The 20,695-nt window shown below is 40.4% G+C and overlaps 1 protein-coding gene across 1 annotated transcript in view; it reads right to left on the reverse strand.

Moving 5' to 3' along the window:
• Positions 1-20,695, reverse strand: part of RNF130 (ring finger protein 130) — a 137,548-nt gene that overhangs the window by 52,971 nt on the left and 63,882 nt on the right. The gene's annotated exons all lie outside the window — the stretch shown is intronic.

Below are 20,695 nucleotides of genomic sequence, written 5' to 3' on the forward strand. Positions count from 1 at the left end.
TTATATTCAATAGGAAGTGAAGTGAAGTGAAGTCGCTCAGTTGTGTCTGACTCTTTGCAACCCCATGGACTGCAGCCTGCCAGGATCCTCTGTCCATTGCATTTTCCAGGCAAGAGTACTGGAGTGGGTTGCCATTTCCTTCTCCAATATTCAACAGGAAGAAGGTGCCCTTTCCATTTCCTTAAGTATATACTTAAGTCTTTCAGGAGCGTTTTGTGATTTTTCTCATATAGGTTTTATACAGTTTTAAAGTTCATACTAGTCCATCCTAAAGGAAATTGGTCCTGAATATTCACTGGAAGAACTGATGCTAAAGCAGAAACTCCAATCCTTTGGCCACCTGATGCGAAGAACTGACTCACTGGAAAAGACCCTGATTCTGGGAAAGATTGAGGGCAGGAGAAGAGGACAACAGAAGATGAGGTGTTTGGATGGCATCACCAACGTGATGGACAAGAGTCTGAGCAACCTCCAGCAGCTGGTGTTGGACAGGGAGGCCTGGCATGCTGCAGTCCATGGGGTCAAAAGTCAGACACAACTGTGACTGAACTGAATTGACTGAAAGTTCATACTTGGGCTTTCCTGGTGGCTCAGTGGTGAAGAATTCACCTGCCAATACAGGAGACATGGGTTTGATCCCTGGGTCAGGAAGATCCCTTGGAGAAGGAAATGGAAACCTATTTCATATTCTTGCCTGGAAAACCTGATGGACAGGGGAGCCTGGTGGGCTACAATCCATGGGGCTGTGAAAGAGTCAGACACAACTTAGCAACTAAACAGTAACAACAAAGTTCTTATCTAGACTGATCTATCCATCCGTCCATCCATGGTGCGCTCCCTCCCCCTTTACCTTTCAATTATTTCTGTTAATTTTACATTTTATTCCTTTACTAAATTCTTCTCTTATTTGTTGTAGTTGTTCCATTCATTCCTTTGGGATTTTGAGACTGACCTCCATATCAACTAAAAACAGTGATATTTTTCCAAGTCTCGTGTATCTTGTTGCTTTTCCTTATCTAACTGCTTACATCAGTACCTACAGCACAAATTAAATAAAAAAGCAGAACACTGCAGCTCTGTTTTGTCTTGACTTTTGGTTTAACGAGTCAGACACGACTGAGCGACTAAACTAAACTTAGCTGAAACATCTCTATGTTTATCCACTGAGTTTACGGCTTTCATGCTGAGTATGTGCTGCTGTGTGTTACTGAACGCCTCAAGAGCTAAAGCTGCTACACCACCCTCTGTATTCCCTAAAAGTCCTTAATGGGTTGCCAAGGTCTCTTTTTCAACTGTTTACAAATTAGAGTCTGTGGTACTCTCTCTATTTCACCAGCTGTTCTCAGGTTTATTTGCTGGGGTTTCCTCTCTGAGTGAAGGCCTTTCCTTTGGATTTTTGGTTCTTAGGCCCATCCATTTTTCCTTTTGGCTCCCTTTCTTGCAGCTACAGTGCAGGTCTTGCATCTGCTAGCTGTTTAGCTTGCCCACTCCTTTTCCAGGAGGTACCCTGGATCTTTGGCATCACTGAAGATGCTGTCTGTGGGGCTTCCCTTTTGCTATCCTAGTTCTTCTTCAAAGATTTGGGAAGAATAACAAAACACCCACTGCTTTCACTTTTGCTCACATAAGAATTCTACTGAAGAATTTCAAACAAAAGAGTTCCATGGTGAGATCTGAATTTTTGAGAATTCAGATCTGACCTCCAGAGAAGAATGTATGTGACACAGAAAAGACTGAAGACTGAGAGACCAGGTAGAAACAGTACCTGAAAGAGATAAGAAGGGCCTGAATTAGGTAAGTAGTAGTGAGGCAAGAAGAAAGAACAAAGAAAGAAAGATTTAGGAGGGAAAACTGACGGAACCTAATGACTGATTAATGTGGAGGCATGAGACGAGAGGGAACTCAAGAATGGCCATTTCGACTTCCTAGTTAGTAACTGGCTATGTGCGAGAGGCATCACAGAAGATGGGAGACTGGAAAAGAGTAGAGAAGGCGCTGGTAGGAGAACGAGTTTGGCTTCAGCAAGTTGATCTGAACGTATGGAGGGTATCAAATTAGCAAAGTAAAAGGTGCTCAGTTGTGTCTGACTCTTTGCGATCCCATGGACTATACAGTCTGTGGAATTCTCCAGGCCAGAATACTGGAGTGGGTAGTCATTTCCTTCTCCAGGGGATCTTCCCAAACCAGGATTCAAACCCAAGTTTCCTGCACTGGAAGCGGATTCTTTACCAGCTGAGCCACCAGGGAAGCCCATCAAATTAAGAGATTTCCCATAAACATTTCTTTATATCATCACTTCCGCATCTAAACTTTCAGAACCTGTTGTGGCAAAACCAATAAGCATCTTTTCCTTGTGTTTGACAATAATGCCAAATATCTTCATTGTAATATTTTTTCTTTGGACTTGGCGTCTGTGTTATTATCGTCTTCTGGATGATCCCTTGAGTTTTAAGTATCTCCCTCAATATTTCCCATCACTTTGTGACACATATACCTCAACTCCTGCTGACTTCCAAATATCTAAGATGAAGCAAAAATTCCTTCTGTGAAGATAATTTTTTATTAAGATTCCTTACCTTCACCTCACTACCAATGCCAGGTTGTTTTTTTAAGATATAGTTTGTGCAGCAAATGCTTTAAATCTACCTTGAGTGCTTAATAACAATATGATAATGATGATATAGTAAGTAAGATTTATTCCGTACACACAATGTGCTAGGTACTGTGGTAAGACCTTCACATGTACTGATTCAGGACATCTTCACAATCATTTTATAAGAATTACATTATTCTCATTTTATAAAAGAGATTGAAGCACAGAGAGATTAAGTAACTGGCCCAGATTGAGAGCTGCCAAGTTCGTCCTAGCCTGACTTCCCAGAAAGACTGGAGGTGGAGATGTTGTTCAGTTGCTAAGTCATGTCCAACTCTTCTCAACCCCATGGACTGTAACACACCAGGCTCCTCTGTACTCCACCATCAGCTGGAGTTTGCCCAAGTTCATGTCCATTGAGTTGGTGATGCTATCCCACCATCTCATCCTCTACTGCCCTCTTCTCCTTTTGCTTTCAATCTTCTCCAGCATCAGGGTCATCAGCATCAGAGCCTCAGTTTCAGCTTCAGTCCTTGTAATGAGCATTCAGGGCTGATTTCCTTTAGGATTGACTGTCTGAATTCCTTATAGTCCAAGGGACTCTCAAGAGTCTTCTCCAGCAATACAATTCAAAAGCATCAATTCTTCAGTGCTCACCATCTTTATAGTTCAACACTCACATTCATATATGACTACTGGAAAAACCATCAGTTCAGTTCTGTCACTTAATCCTGTCCGACTCTTTGCGACCCCATGGACTGCAGCATGCCAGACTTCCCTGTCCATCACCAATTCCCAGAGCTTGATCAAACTCATGTTCATTGAGTTGGTGATGCCATCCAACCATCTCATCCTCTGTCACCCCCTTCTCCTCCTGCCTTCAATCTTTCCCAGCATCAGGTCTTTCCCAATGAGTCAGCTCTTTACATCAGGTGGCCAAAGTATTGGAGCTTCAACTTCAGCATCTGTCCTTCTAATGAATATTCAGGACTAATTTCCTTTAGGATTAACTAGTTTGATCTCCTTGCAGTCCAAGGGACTCTCAAGAGTCTTCTCTAACACAGCTCAAAAGCATCAGTTCTTCGGCATTCAGCTTTCCTTACAGTCCAACTCTCACATTCATACATGACTACTGGAAAAACCAGAGCTTTGACTAGATGAACCTTTGTTGGCCAAGTAATGTCTCTGCTTTTTAATATGCTGTCTAAGTTTGTCATAGCTTTTCTTGCAAAGAGCAAGCATCTTTTAATTTCATGGCTGCAGTCATCATGTGCAGTGATTTTGGAGCCCCACAAAATAAGATCTCTCACTGTTTCCATTGTTTCCTCATATATTTGCCATGAACTGACAGGAGCAGATGCCATGATCTTAGTTTTTTGTTAAGTTTTAAGCCAGCTTTTTCACTCTCCTCTTTCACCTTCATCCGTTCAGTTCAGTTCAGTCACTCAGTTGTGTCCAACTCTTTGTGACCCCATGAATTACAGCATGCCAGGCCTCCCTGTCCATCACCAACTTCTGGAGTTTACCCAAACTCATGTCCATCCAGTCGGTGATGCGATCCAGCCATCTCATCCTCTGTCATCCCCTTTTCTTCCTGCCCTCAATCCCTCCCAGCATCAGAGTCTTTTCAAATGAGTCAACTTTTCACATGAGGTGGCCAAAGTATTGGAGTTTCAGCTTCAGCATCAGTCCTTCCAATGAACACCTAGGAATGATCTCCTTCAGGATGGACTGGTTGGATCTCCTTGCAGTCCAAGGGATTCACAAGAGTCTTCTCCAACACTACAGTTCAAAAGCATCAATTCTTCAGTGCTCAGCTTTCTTCACAGTCCAACTCTCACATCCATACATGACCACAGGAAAAACCATAGCCTTGACTAGATGGACCTTTGTTGGCAAAGTAATGTCTCTGCTTTTAAATGTGCTATCTAGGTTGGCCATAACTTTCCTTCCAAGGAGTAAGCGTCTTTTAATTTCATGGCTGCAGTCACCATCTGCAGTGATTTGGACCCCAAAAATAAAGTCAGCCACTGTTTCCACTGTTTCCCCCTATTTGCCATGAAGTGATGGGACCAGATGTCATGATCTTAGTTTTCTCAATGTTGAGCTTTAAGCCAACTTTTTCACTCTCCTCTTTCACTTTCATCAAGAGGCTTTTTAGTTCCTCTTCACTTTCTGCCATAAAGGTGGCGTCATCTGGATAGCTGAGGTTATTGATATTTCTCCCGGCAATCTTGATTCCAGCTTGTGCTTCCTCCAGCCCAGCGTTTCTCATGATGTACTCTGCATATAAATTAAATAAGCACGGTGACAATACACAGCCTTGACATACTCCTTTCCCAATTTCGAACCAGTCAACTGTTCCATGTCTAGCTTTAACTATTGTTTCCTGACTTGCATAAAGATTTCTCAGGAGGCAGATAAGGTAGTCTGGTATCCCCTCTCTTTAAGAATTTTCCGCAGTTTGTTGTGATCCCCACAGTCAAAGGCTTTAGTTTAGTCAATGAAACAGAAGTAGATGTTTTTCTGGAATTCTCTTGCTTCTTGTATGATCCAGCGGATGTGGGCAATTTGATCTCTGGTTTTTCTGCCTTTTCTTAATCCAGCTTGACCATCTGGAAGTTCTCAGTTCATGTGTTAAGCCTAGCTTGGACAATTTTGAGCATTACTTTGCTAGTGTATGAGATGAGTACAATTGTGCAATAGTTTGAACATTCTTTGGCACTGCCTTTCTTTGGGACTGGAATGAAAACTGACCTTTTCCAGTCCTGTGGCCACTGCTGAGTTTTCCAAATTTGCTGGCACATTGAGTGCAGCACTTAAACAACATCATCTTTTAGGATTTGAAATAGTTCAGCTGGAATTCCATCACCTCCACTAGCTTCATGGACCTTGGTCAGCAAAGTGATGTCTCTGCTTTTTAATATGCTGCCTAGGTTTGTCATGACTTTCCTTCCAAGGAGTAAGTGTCTTTTAATTTTATTGCTGCAGTCACAGTTTGCAGTGATTTTGGAGCCCAAGAAAATAACATCACTGCTTCCACTTTTCCCCCTTCTATTTGCCATGGAATGATGGGACCAGATGCCATGATCTTAGTTTTTTTGAATACTGAGTTTCAAGCCAACTTTTTCACTCTCCTCTTTCACCCTCATCAAGAGGCTCTTTAGTTCCTCTTTGCTTCTGCCATTAGAGTGGTATCATATGCATATCTGAGGTTGTTATTTATCCTGAAAATCCTGATTTCAGTTTGTGATTGATCCAGCCCAGCATTTCACATGATGTACTCTACACAGAAGTTAAATAAGCAGGGTGACAATATATAGCCTTGTGGTATTCCTTTCCCAATTGTGAACCAGTCAGTTGTTCCATGTCTACTTCTAACACTTGTTTCTTGACCTGCATACAGGTTTCTCAGGAGATAGCTAAGGTGGTCTGGTACTCCCACCTCTTTTAAGAATTTTCCACAGCTGTTGTGATCCACACAGCCAAAGGCTTTCATGTAGTCAATAAAGCAGAAGTAGATGCTTTTCTAGAACTCCCTTGCTTTCTCCATGATCCAACGAATGTTGGCAATTTGCACTCTGGTTCCTCTGCCTTTTCAAAACCCAGCGTGTACATCTGTCAGTTCTCAGTTCATCTACTGCTGAAGCCTACCTTAAAGAATTTTGAGTAGAACCTTCCTAGCATGTGAAATGAGTACAACTATCCTTAGTTGGAACATTCTTTGGCACTGCCCTTCTTTGGGACTGGAATGAAAAGTGACTTTTTCCAGTCCTGTGGTCACTGCTGAGTTTTCCAAATTTGCTGACATACTGAGTGTAGCACTTCAACAGCATCATCTTTTAGGATTTTAAATAGCTCACCTAGAATTCCAGCACCTCAACTAGCTTTGTTCATAGTGATGCCTCCTAAGGCCCTCTTGACTTCGCATTCCAGGATGTCCGGCTCTAGGTGAGTGACCGCACCACTGTGGTTATCTGGGTCATTAAGACCTTTTTTGGGGCATAGTTCTATGTATTCTTGCTGGAGGGGGAGGCGTCTTGGAATTTGCAGTTTTTAAAAGTGAAGGAGGAGAAGGAGGAGGAAAAGGAGAAGAGGAGGGGGAGGGGAAAAGTGTCCTCATACCATTCTTTTGCATACTGCAGTTTGAGACTCACTAAACTCAGTATGGCTTCCCAGGTGGTGCAGTGGTAAAGAATTTACCGGTAATGGACAGGATGCAGGAAACTCGGATTTGATCTCTGGGTTGGGACAATCCCCTGGAGCAACCCACTCCAGTATTCAAGCCTGGAAAATTCCATGTACAGAGGAGCCTGGCAGGTTTACAGTCCTGGCGGGCATTGAGTCAGAGGCAACTGAGCACACACAGAAAACCTAAGTATAAAATAGCAACCCCAGATCCAAAGCATTTCCCATAACCCTCTATCCACTCACTCATATTCTCTGTACTTTAGGTAACAAGGCTACTCAAGTTTCCACCTTATTACATACGGAATATTATGGAATGGGACAAAACCACAGAGGGATGTATTATTTTACAAAGGAGAAAATCCAAAGCCAGAGAGAAGTGAGGTGATTTATCTAAAGCTAGTAAAGGCGCTGAGAGCAGAACCTTTGGCCTCCTGACTTTCCAGCCCAGTTCATTTTTCCATCCTATATGCCTAAAGATTTCCCATTTATAAAATATGAAGGGATATTGATCATCAAGGGCCATATTTATTTATTTCACTTGTGTAAAGACATCAGTAATAACGTGAACAGTATTCTACATATGGATGCACTGTGTCCACAAGTTTTAAATTGGTAGAAAACAATTTAAAACAATGCATACTGCTTCATTTAACAGGAATCATCTGTTCACAATGAGATGGTTCTCAGTGGACTGATGGTAGGTCACTTTAATGAGACTCATCTCAGGTTTCTGTTTCAATCATCAAAACTTTCCCACAGATTCGGAATTAGGTCTGCATTAGCAGATAGTTGAATTTTCTTCTTTTAGACATTGATGAAATCTAGGTGCTGTGAATATAATTTTTCCCTGATTGAAGTAACTGAAAGTACCTTCTTTCATTCATTCTCTCATCACTATTACCTTTTCCCTTTCTTCTGAAAAGAAGTATCCCCAGTGCTTTTCCAAGGTAACCACCTGTCTGTGGCCTGATCCTTCTCCCAGCTCTGTACATAACCTTGTTTTATTAACATTACTTTCCTTTGCTCTTCAATATTTTCCTCTTTAGGAACTCTTTCCCCGAAGCCTGTCTTTAACAGAAAACAAAAAACACAAAAAACAAAAGCCCCCTGATGACCCTTACTGCTTCTAGAGTAAAGTCTGACTCTTTTAGCACGAGAGGCGAGCCCTTCATCTTCCACAGTCGATGTGCTCATCCAGGACAGGTTCACTCTCAGACCTCCTCCCTTTTCCTGATGTGATTCAACTCTGCTGTCTCCTTTCAGCTCCCCACAGCTCTGTGGAAAACAATCTCTTTGCCTTTCTGCCCAGTTTCTGTCTGATGAAGTTTTATCCTTTAAAATTCTGCTCAAATGTCACTACTTTCTCTGTAATAGTAATATCACTCCGCCCCAAAAGAATAACTCTTAAACTACACAGTATTTTGATTATACCTGTCTGCCTTCCCCATAGAATGCACTCTTATTCTTTAATTCATTTAAGCATTTACTGAGATACTCTGGCATGCCAGGCCCTATGCTAAATGCCAAGGATGTAGAACTCAATGTCTCAGAAACACTCTGATCTCAAGAGAGTATCTTGTGCTAGGAAAACAAAGTCTTAAGCTTAGATATAACATTTAGAAGGTATACAGCTTCTGAAAATGGAAAGTGACATTTATCAATGTAAACTGATCAGAATAGCAGGACATGAAAAAGAAGTTAAAGTAACTTGCAATGTACTTAAAAAGTGGTAAAATAATACATTCTCAGTTCAAAGATCTATTTTCCTTTTTCCAGTTCTTCTGGAATTGTTAGTCCCTAAAAAACATAATAAAATTCAATCTACCATCCAATAATGAAGAAATCTGTCTCTTTTGACTACATAATCTATTCCTATGGGAAAAACCTTGACAGTATGCAACTTCTCCCCCTCCAATCTAGATGGAAAAGACTTTTCAAATCCACCATTTTCAAAGATTATGTACGCAAAGTACTAGTCTTCCTCTGAAGAATATTCAATACGCATCCATATTGTCCCACACAAGTCCATTTTCCAATTAGCTATCTTCCAAGATAAAAATGGGCAACAGAAGCATGTTTCACCTTCAGTAGCCTTGAGATATGTAGGAAGTCTAAGAATACGGTATACACATTTTGGTGAGAAGCTTTAATGAGTTTTAAGTACCTTGGAAACCATATGCATTTTCACCAGGAGTTTCATAAGAAGGTCTTCTAAACTCAGTAGTCGTAGGTTATGGAATTTTTTCCTAATATCTACCTTATTCCTCAATAGTTAAATAAAAGTTTTATTGTTCTGGTTTGTCAAACTCGACCACTTTGAGATTTAGGGTACAATATTAACTATGTAATTGTGAAAAAAGTTTAAGTACCCTTTCAATAAAACATACCACATATCTAGCCTCTTATGTGAAATAACTATCACTGTATTATTATAAGGTGACATTTAAGTTTACCATTAGCCATCATCTGATCTGTTTGTATCTAGATGTATTCTAACAAATTTTCAGGAAGAGTAACCACAGGTATCTGAAAGCAATCTAAAAAGCCAAAGCATTAGATTCTTATTTCACATGTAAAATGGAATCAACTGTGTATATTGCACTGTGCTTAGAAAGTTATTTACAACATATGGCTCTCTGTGGTAGCATATTCTTTTTTTAATCACAAGCTTATATACTGGTTTTATCTGCTTTCCCTGTTCTCTCCAAATCAATAATATTTAGATAATAACAATAACACATTGAAAATAATGTACAGAACTTGCCATGCACCAGGTGTCATCATACTTATCTGATACTGAGGAGAGTAATCCATTCTGAAATCAAGGTAATGTTCATTTTTCACTTACCAATCTAACTACTTCTTTTTAAAAGATAGCATATTCTATAGAAAGAACTGCTTCACAATGACAGTTTGTGGGAGAAAATGAGTCTCTCATTAAGCTTACTTTTCTTTCTTTGCTAACAGTTCTGGTTTCTCTTTTAAAATAGCGAAAGGTTTCAACCAGTTGAGGTACTGCCGCCTTTGCTTGTGTTTAACTTTGACAAGCTAAGCTTTTCAAGCCACATGAAATGTCATCAAATTTGCTTCTCAACCTTAGGAAAAAACGGAAGGAGGAACAAAGGTCAGAATACCAGACCCTGCTATAGTAGAGTCTGGGAAAGAATGCTTAGGAAGTCTGTGTGCAGTCAGCCACAAAGCCAGTTTCCGTTTGTGGTCTACACCAGATGGTGACTATGCTGAGTCCTTCATTACACACAGGGCCCATGCTGGGTGCTAACTAAAGTACTACTAAAGAGCAGGCTCCTGGGGTAAACAATCTGCTTTTTTCAAAAGTCCTTGAGAAGCACTACCTTCAAACCAACATTACAGGGCTTGCTTGCAGAGAACACCCTTTTAGAATTACTCTTGAGCATTTTACTTTTAGTTTCCCATAATGGCAACAATACATTTAAAAGACACCTTTAAATTTATTTTAAAAAGGAGTACAGCATGCTAGTTAGTTATGTTAAGTTAGTAACAGAAGGAAGAGAGAAAAAGAGTTGAAAGAGATGACTTGTTGCTGGGAAACAAGAATTAGAAGGAGAAAAGACTAGGCAAGGAACCAAACTCTGCAGTACCATTTATTCTTAAACTCATATTCATATATTATATTGGTTAAAATTTACTCAATTTAAAAAAGGCAGTATCACTGGTTAAAGACAGTGGGTAAAAGAACACTTCAGTGCTATGCTTCTGCCATTCAAAGAAGCTGAAGAACTTCAGCTGACTTCTATTTTCTTCAAATATCATTGGATAGAATTTCTTGCCAGGTGCTTTGAAGATAAATAAATAAATGCTGTCAACTTGTTAGTGCTGATCTGACTGTGTATCCCTCCACTTCATCAGAACTCGATTTTATGGCTATTCTCTTTCTCAAAAGGGCTTCTCAGGTGGCGCTAGTGATAAAGAACCTGCCTGCCAAGGCAGGAGACATAAGAGACTTTGCTGGGTCGGGAAGATCCCCTGGAGCGGGGAATGGCAACCCACTCCAATATTACTGGAGAATTCCATGGACAGAGGACCCTGGTGGGCTACAGTCCATGGGGTCACAGGCAGACATGACTAAAGTGACTTAGCATGCATTCATTCTGTCAAAAATCTCAGCAAATTGGTGCATTCCATTTTAAGGCTGTAAACTTTATTTTATAAATGCATATCCAATAATCTTTTCTATGAAAGTGTCATAGTTTTAGATCAGTTAACCCTTTCATCTAACATCTCTTTATCACTTCAAATCACCTATATCCAAGTCAAAAGTCATGTGAGATGTTATAGGAACTCTCAGTTCTCCTACAACAGAGAGGCCCCATTCTTCCCAGGTGCACCCCTCTACACCTAAAAAGCCCTAGACAAAACACAACAAACCAGCATAGTAAGTCTCTGAAAGGTAGAGGAGGTGAGCTGCCTAGGGGCCTTAAGACTTGAATACTGGGTAGTGAGTTTCCTGGCCTCATATGTCTCACACAAGATGCTGCAGAAGCGTCCAATCTGGTACCGCCAACAGGAACAGATCCCCACCCCTACCCTAGTCCAAAAAAAAGAGCCTGCTTCCCCAAGCTCAAGTACCAGGAAGAGTTGGCTACACACGTCTTACTCTAGCAGATCACCAATGGAAAAACTGCACCCCTCTTCCCGCAATGGTTTCAGCAGGGTCCACTGAGAAAGTGAATTTCCCCTTCCCTGACCTCTTAAAAGCAAGCTGAGTACATTGATCTAATCGACATCTACAAAACATTCTACCCAATAGCAGAGTATACACTTTTCCCCCAAGCACCCATCAGACATTCACCCTAACAGACTAGATCTTAGACCATAAAACAAACCTCAACAAATCTAAAAGAACTGAAATCATATGGAGTATTTCTCTGATCATAATGAAATCTAATTAGAAATCAATAACACTAAAGACAGCCTTGACATACTCCTTTTCCTATGTGGAACCAGTCTGTTGTTCCATGTCCAGTTCTAACTGTTGCTTCCTGACCTGCATATAGGTTTCTCAAGAGGCAGGTCAGATGGTCTGGGATTCCCATCTCTTTCAGAATTTTCCACAGTTTATTATGATCCACAAAGTCAAAGGCTTTAGCATAGTCAATAAAGCAGAAGTAGATGTTTTTCTGGAACTCTTGCTTTTTCGATGATCCAGCAGATGTTGGCAACTTGATCTCTGGTTCCTCTGCCTTTTCTAAAACCAGCTTGAACATCTGGAAGTTCACAGTTTAAGTACTGCTAAAGCCTGGCGTGGAGAATTTTGAGCATTACTTTACTAGTGTGTGAGATGAGTGCAAATGTGCATTAACTTCTGTGCAGAGTACATCATGAGAAATGCTGAGCTGGAAGAAGCACAAGCTGGAATCAAGATTGCCGGGAGAAATATCAATAACATCAGATATGCAATGACACTACCCTTATGGCAGAAAGTGAAGAGGAACTAAAAAGCCTCCTGATGAAAGTGAAAGAGGAGAGTGAAAAAGTTGACTTAAAGCTCAACGTTCAGAAAATGAAGATTTTGGCATCTGGTCCCATTACTTCATGGGAAACAGATGGGGAAACAGTGTCAGACTTTATTTTGGGGGGCTACAAAATCACTGCAGATGATGACTGCAGCCATGAAATTAAAAGACGCTTACTCCTTGGAAGGAAAGTTATGACCAACCTAGATAGCATATTGAAAAGCAGAGACATTACTTTGCCAACAAAGGTCCGTCTAGTCAAGGCTATGGTTTTTCCTGTGGTCATGTATGGATGTGAGAGTTGGACTGTGAAGAAAGCTGAGTGCCAAAGAATTGAAGCTTTTGAACTGTGGTGTTGGAGAAGACTCTTGAGAGTCCCTTGGACTGCAAGGAGATCCAACCAGTCCATTCTGAAGGAGATCAGCCCTGGGATTTCTTTGGAGGGAATGATGCTAAAGCTGAAACGCCAGTACTTTGGCCACCTCATGTGAAGAGTTGACTCATTGGAAAAGACTCTGATGCTGGGAGGGATTGGGGGCGGGAGGAAAAGGGGACAACAGAAGATGAGATGGCTGGATGGCATCACCGACTCGATGGACGTGAGTTTGAGTGAACTCCGGGAGTTGGTGATGGACAGGGAGGCCTGGCCTGCTGCGATTCATGGGGTCGCAAAGAGTTGGAGACGACTGAGCGACTGAACTGAACACTAAGACAACAGCAAAATCTCCAAACAAGTGAAAACTCAACAAAACACTTCTAAATAAGTATGTATTACAGGTCAAAGAGGAAGTCTCAGAAGAAAAAAATTACATAAAGTTGAATGAATATAGAGGATATCAAAGCACATGGGAAACAGTTAAAATAGTGATGAGAGAAAACAGCAGTAAATGCTTACAACAGAAAGAGAAAAGTTTTCAAATAAGTAATCTAAGTTCCTATCTTTTAAAATTCAAGGAAACTTGTTTTTGAAAAGAATCAATAAAATTGAGAAGGTGAGGGTGGGATGATTTGAGAGAATATCATTGAAAGATGTATATTATCATATGTGAAACAGATCGCCAGTCCAGGTTCGATGCATGATACAGGGTATTCGGGGCTGGTGCACTGGGATGACCCAGAGGAATGGGATGGGGAGGGAAGTAGGAGGTGGGCTCACGATGGGGAACATATGTACACCCATGGGTGATTCATGTCAATGTATGGCAAAAACCACTACAATATTGTAAAGTAATTAGCCTCCAATTAAAATAAATAAATTTTTTAAAAAAGAAATTTCTCAAGAGTGATGAAGATAAAAAGAGAAGCCACAAATAATTAAAATCAGGAATGCAGCAAATATCAGTACAGACACTGCAGTCATTAAAAGAACAGGGAATACTATGAACAATTTTACATTCCTAAGTATGACAATATATAAAAAATGGGTCAATTTCTCAAAATCCCCAAAAAAGATGAAACACAACCTAAACATTCTTTTAACCATTAAAGAAATTAAGTTTTTACAGCTTCTCCCTCAAAACTACAAACCAGTATCTCTCATGAACTTAAGATACCAAAATCCTCAACAAAGTACTAGCAAATCAAATCCAGCAATGCACAAAAAATTATATGCCATAACCTAGTGGGATTTTATTCCAGGTATATAACACCCTACCAAGTACAGTTTATTCCAGGTATGGAAGGCTTGTTCAACAGTCAAAAATCAACAAATGTAATTCACCACAGGCTAAAGAAGAAAACAAAAAAATCATATGATCACATCAACTGATGCATAAAAAGCACGTGACAAAGTCAAGCGCCCACTGGTGATAAAAATTCTCAGCACACTAGAAAGAGGGAGAGAATTCCTCAACTTGGTAACAAACATAGCAGTTATCCACATATTAACTTACTTGACAACAACAGACTGAATCCTTCCCTCCAAGACTGGGCACAGGCAAGGATGCCCACTCTTTCCATTACAGTTATTCAGCATAATTCTGAAAGTTCTAGCCATTGCAATAAGGCAAGAAAATGAAATAAAGCACTGAGATTGGAAAGGAACAATTTAAATAGTCACTATTTGCAGATAACATTTGGAGAAAGAAATGGCAAACCATTCCAGTATTCTTGCCTAGAGAATCCTGTGGACAGAGGAGCCTGGTGGGCTGCTGTCCATGAGGTCGCACAAAGTCGGACACGACTGAAGCGACTCAGCATGCATGCATGCACTGGAGAAGGAAATGGCAACCCACTCCAGTGTTCTTGCCTGCATAATCCCAGGGACAGAGGAGCCTGGTGGGCTGCTGTCTATGGGGTCACACAGAGTCGGACATGACTGAAGCGACTTAGCAGCAGCAGCAGTAGCAGCAGATAACATGATTGTCTATACAGAAAATCCCAAGCAATTTATAGTAAGTGAAGTTTACCAAGGTTTGCAGAATACAAAACTGATATACAAAATCCAATCACATTTTGATATTCTTAAACATGTGGAACCTAAAAGTAAAAACACATCTAGAGTCCATTTGCTATTACATTACTTTTTATAGTCATTCCAAACAAACATAATTCTTAGGTATAAACTTAACAAAACGTGAGAGGATCTGTATGCTGAAAAGAATAAAATGCTATTAAAAGGGGAAAAAAGACCTAAAAAAAATGGAAAAACAAAGTTCATGAACTGAAAGATTGAACATGATAAATATAGATTCTCGTCAAATTATCAATAGGTTTAATGCATTCACATCAAAATCCCAGCAAGTTTTTTTTTTTTTTTTTTTTGGTAGAGACAGAGACAAACTTATCTAAAATTTGTATGAAAAGACTCTAGGACCTAGAATAGATAAAACAATCTTGAAAAGGAAAATAAAATGGGAGGGATCACTGTACCCAACAGTTAGGCATAATATACAGTTTAAGTAACAAGACAGTGTGGTATGAACATAGACACTGGATGGGTCAAACAGAAAACCCAGAAATATAGCCACATAAATGTGCCCAACTGAGTTTTTTGACAAAGGTACAATATTGGACAGACCTAAGTATAAAAAGGAACTTCAATCTAAGCCTCACACTTTATATAAAATGTAATTTAAAATGGGTCAGATACAAAATGTAAAACTTTTTGAAAAGAATTAGAAAATCTTTGGTATCCAGGGTTAGGCAAAGAATTTTTACACTTGTCAGAAAAAGCACAATTCATAAAGGGAACACTGATAAATTAAGCTTCACCAAAATTAAAAATTTTTCTCTTCAAAAGACCATCAGAGAAAATATTTGCAAACCATAATTGTGACAAAAGACTTGTATTTAGAACGTATAAAGAACACTCAGAACTCCACAGAAAGAAATGATGCAGTAGAAGCGGGTAAAAGACAAACCCTCTCACTGTGGAGGACATGCAGATGGCGTCTGGCAGGGAAGGACGGCCGATACCACCAGTCACTGGGGAGACGCAGACTAACACTGCAGTGGAGATGTCACTATACACCCATCAGAATGGCAGCAATGAAAGACAGTGACCACACCAAATGCTGGCAAGGACGCAGAAGAACTGGGCATGTAAAACAGTACAGCTGCTTGGGAAAAGAGAATGGCAATTCCTTACAAAATTAAATATGTACCTATCAAAATAACTCAAAAATTCCACTACTGAACATTTATGCCAGGGAAATGAAAACTCATGCTCATGCAGAAACCTGTCCACGAATGTTCAGTCACTTTATTTATAATAGCCAAAACGGGAAATAACTTGGTTACCAAGTTATGGTACATCCAAGATGCAGAATACTAGTCACCAATGAAAAGAAATAAATTATTGATGCATACAATCTGGGACGATCTCAAGGGAATATGTTAGATGAAGAAATCCAAACTCTAGAAGTTAAGTACTCTATGATTCCATTTATATAGCATTTTTGAGACAACAAAACTATAGAGTGGGGAAACAGACTAGTGTAGTCAGGGGTTAGGCACAGTGTAGGAGAGAGGGAGGTGGCTATGGCTGACTATCAAAGAATTTGCACAAAGGATCCTTGCCAGGAGCCAGCGTGAGGAATTCCACCCATGACAAGGTCATGCAGCAGAGCTCTGATGGCAAGGCTAATCAGACCTCGGGTTTTCCCCCTGGTATTTCCTGAGCATGTACCCCCCAAAATAAGAATCTGCCTGCTTTTCCACTCTTCTGATATTCTCTGGAAAAAGTCAACCCAGGGCTTTAGTTTTCTGCATTTGAAAGGGATGTTTCAGTTAAACCCCCTCTGATAACTCTCTAGCTTGCCTAACAGGTTCCCCCGGACCTCTTACAGCTTGTGAATTGCTTACAGCCCCCCAACCGCTAGAGGCACAAAGCTTAAAGCATCTTAAAGATACAGAGCCTTCTCTAAAGAGCTAAAAATCATATTGGTGACGGGTTTTCACTGTTGACTCAATGATTGCCGCTAGGCCTCCATATTCTTTATCTTTTAGGCACCTGGGAGGATGTTAATCAATGTAAACGGGATATGGAAAAAGATATATAGTAGTTTTGATGTTAGCAACACTAGACTGTTGAGTTAATTACTTTTCTTTTGTTATAAATCACTGTACTCCTTTTACTTGTTATAAATTGCTGTATCTTTGCTACGTAAGAATGTAACTTTATTTAGTGCTTTCTGAGAGTGGCACCAGACTTTGGGAAGACCACCACAAATAAGTCTTCTGGCTGACAAACCCTTATCAGAAAAAAGGCTGTAAAATGTTAATTGGCCCTTCTGGCCAGAAGATGATGTAAAAGAGAGAAAAGCCTGGTTTTGATAAGAGTCTGGGCTGCTAACGCTGCATAACTTTGTATTACCCATTGATCTCTACGTACAATCAAAAAGGTATAAAAGGCCTTTCTAGACAATAGAGGCCAGGCAAGTCACTGGACTGGTTTCCCCCGTGTCTCCTCGTTACTCTATTTTCTGGCTGAATTCCCATCTGGGGCGTGGAGGCTCGCCATGTCTACTTACTTGCCCCGGCTTCTAAGATCCACGAGAGGGGGAGCCCAAGGTGGGGCACCCCCCGCTATTCAGGAGGACGCCAGCAGCCTAACAGAGATGGTGCAAGCTCCTTGTCTGGAACTTTATTGGCTTTCCACGTAAACCAAGATATTCAGCCTCTTTTCTCCACTAAATTTTCCTACTACACTATTTCTTCCTAATCTAATCTTATATTTATAAATAAATAAGTTTTTTCCTCGCCAACGCCGTCCCCACTTTGAATTCCCTGGATCCATTGGGGCGGGACCCTGGCAGATCCTTGTGATAACAGGACTGTATCTGGACTGTGATGGCAGTCACCTGAAATTGCAAAGAACTAAACACATACCAGCACAAGTTTAACTGGAAAAAATCTGACTATTAGTGGATTGTATCAACATCAATATCCTGGCTGTGATATTTACTATAGTTAGGGAAGATTTCACATCTAGGGGGAAATGGGTGAAGGGTATTTGGGATCTCTCTGCATTATTTCTTATAAATGTATGTGAAATTACAACTATCTCAAAATGAAAAATTAATAAATGTAAAGGCCTGGGAGGTATTTCTGACAAAAACACAGATAACCTGAACCTAATCATGAAGGAACAGACATCAGACAAGCTCAAATCCAAAACAACTGGATTATAATCTTCAATAATGTCAATGTCATGAACAGGTTAAAAGAGACATGACAACTGAATACAATAAACAATCTGACTGGCCCAATCCAGGGTTTTCTTTTCTATAAAGGTCATTATTAAGGCAATTTTACAAAACTTAGAAAAGGTACATAGATCAGACAATGATATTAACGTTAATTTCATTATCTTGATAATCATATTGTGGCTATATAAGAAAATGTTCTTGCTTTTAGAAAATATACAATGAAGTATTTAAGTGTAAAAGGGCATCTTATCCCAAATTTACTCTCAAACAGTTCTTTAAAAAGCATATATAGATGGGAAAACAATGGATACAGTGACAGACTTTATTTTCTTGTGCTCCAGAATCACTGCAGATGGTGACTGCAGCCATGAAATTAAAACACTTACTTGCTCCTTGGAAGAAAAGCTATGACCAACCTTAACGGTATGTTAAAAAGCAGAGACATCACTTTACCAGCAAAGGTCCATCTAGTCAAAGCTATGGTTTTTCCAGTAGTCACGTATGGATATTAGAGTTGGACCATAAGAAAGCTGAGTGCCAAAGAATTGATGCTTTTGAACTGTGGTGTTGCAGAAGACTCTTGAGAGTACCTCGGACTGCAAGGAGATCCAACCGGTCCATCCTAAAGGAAATCAGTCCTGAATATTCATTGGAAGGACTGATGCTGAAGCTGAAGCTCCAATACTTCACCACTTGATGTGAAGAACTGACTCACTGGAAAAGACCCTGATGCTGGGGAAGATTGAAGGCAGGAGGAGAAGGGGATGACAGAGGATGAGATGGTTGGATGGCATCACCAACTCGAGGGACATGAGTTTGAGCAAGCTCTGGGAGTTGCTGATGGACAGGGAAGCCTGGCATGCTTCAGTCAATGGGATTGCAAAAAGTTGGACACAACTGAGCAAGTGAACCAAACACGTAGAAAAGGAAACAAGGTGAAATGTTTACAGCTGGAGAATTTTGGCAAGAAAATACTTTATACTATTTTTACAACTTTCTGTAGGCCTGAAATCACAAATAATAAAAATTATCATGATAAAAATTTCAAAGATGTAGGATGCTGCACAGAGCCTGGCACACTAATGTTCAATAAATTATACTTTTCAGATGTTTTTATATATACTTTCAGATGCAGAAATAAGTTGAGAAGCTATGTAAACTGTGCAAGAGGGACTGTGGCAAATTGGTAGTAAGGTCAGGATTTGAACTCCATACCAAAGTCTATTTCTTTTCATTAGAATGAAGAAGGAAAATTTTACACAACTCCACCTTGCACCATCCCCTACAAGGATTTACAGTTGCTCTGTTTGAATACAGAATTCTGTTATATTTTTAAAAAAATTTATTTTAAAATTTTAATTGGAAGCTAATTACTTTACAATATTGTGGTAGTTTTTGCCATACATTGACATGAATCTGCCATGGGTTTACATGCGTTCCCCATCCTGAACCCCCCCCACCCCCCGACCTCCCTCCCCATCCCATCCCTCTGGGTCCTCCCAGTGCACCAGCCCTGAGCACCCTCTCATGCACCAAACCTGGACTGGTGTCTGTTTCACCTATCATAATATACGTTTCAATGCTATCCTCTCAAATCATCCCACCCTCGCCTTCTCCCACAGAGTCCAAAAGTCTGTTCTTTACATCTGTGTCTCTTTACATCTGCTGTCCTCCATACAGGGTCATCATTACCATCTTTCTAAATTCCATATATATGTGTTAATATACTGTACTGGTGTTCTTCTTTCTGACTTACTTCACTCTGTATAATAGGCTCCAGTTTCATCCACCCCATTAGAACTGATTTAAATGCATTATTTTTAACAGCCGAGTAATATTCCATTGTGTACGTGTACATATAGGTACACAGGCTCAACAGTTGTGACACGTGGGCACAGCATGTGAAATCTTCCTGGACATGCCATGCCCATGCATCCCAACTAACGAGCCCACGTATCTGTAGCCCACGGATCTAGAGCCTGTGCTCTTCAATGAGACAAGCCACTCCAATGAGAAGTCCATGCACTGCAACTAGAGGGTAGCTCCAGCTCACTGCAACTAAGGGAAGCCCGTGTGCAGTAACAAAGACCCAATGCAGCCAAAAATAATAAAAAAAAAAACCTGGCTTCAAACCATGCTCCACACTATTTACTTCTTCAGTTCAGTTCAGTTCAGTCAGTCAGTCATGTCCGACTCTCTGCGACCCCATGAGCTGCAGCACCCCAGGCCTCCCCGTCCATCACCAACTGCCAGAGCCTACGCAAACTCATGTCCATTGAGTCGGTGATGCCATCCGGCCATCTCATCCTCTGTCATCCCCTTCTCCTGCTGCCCTCAATCTTTCCCAGCATCAGGGTCTTTTCAAATGAGTCAGCTCTTCGCATCAGGTGGTCAAAGTATTTACTTCTTAGTTTCTTAGAAATACCTAGGACTGGGACCTAACATCTTACACCTGCTCCAGGGCACATATTCTGTATGTAGCACATCAAACAAACTATTAATAAGTAACAAACTGACAGAAAACCATCTGCAAGTCCTTTACCACAGGGCAGTATACTGTTTTTCCTGTGCCCTTATTCATCTTAATACTGAGTACCTAGGCTGTGCTGGTCAACGTAATTTCCAGGGTGACTAGATAGACACATCTCTTCTATTGGTCCTTTTTGACCTTATCAATGCCCGTGGCTAAGCTTAAACAGGACAGATAATTCACATGGGAAAAAAAATTCACATGGAACAAAAGTATATATAGTGAAAAGTCTCCC

The sequence above is a fragment of the Oryx dammah genome, unplaced genomic scaffold (assembly GCF_014754425.2).
Source record: "Oryx dammah isolate SB20612 unplaced genomic scaffold, SCBI_Odam_1.1 HiC_scaffold_5, whole genome shotgun sequence".
NCBI lineage: Eukaryota > Metazoa > Chordata > Mammalia > Artiodactyla > Bovidae > Oryx > Oryx dammah.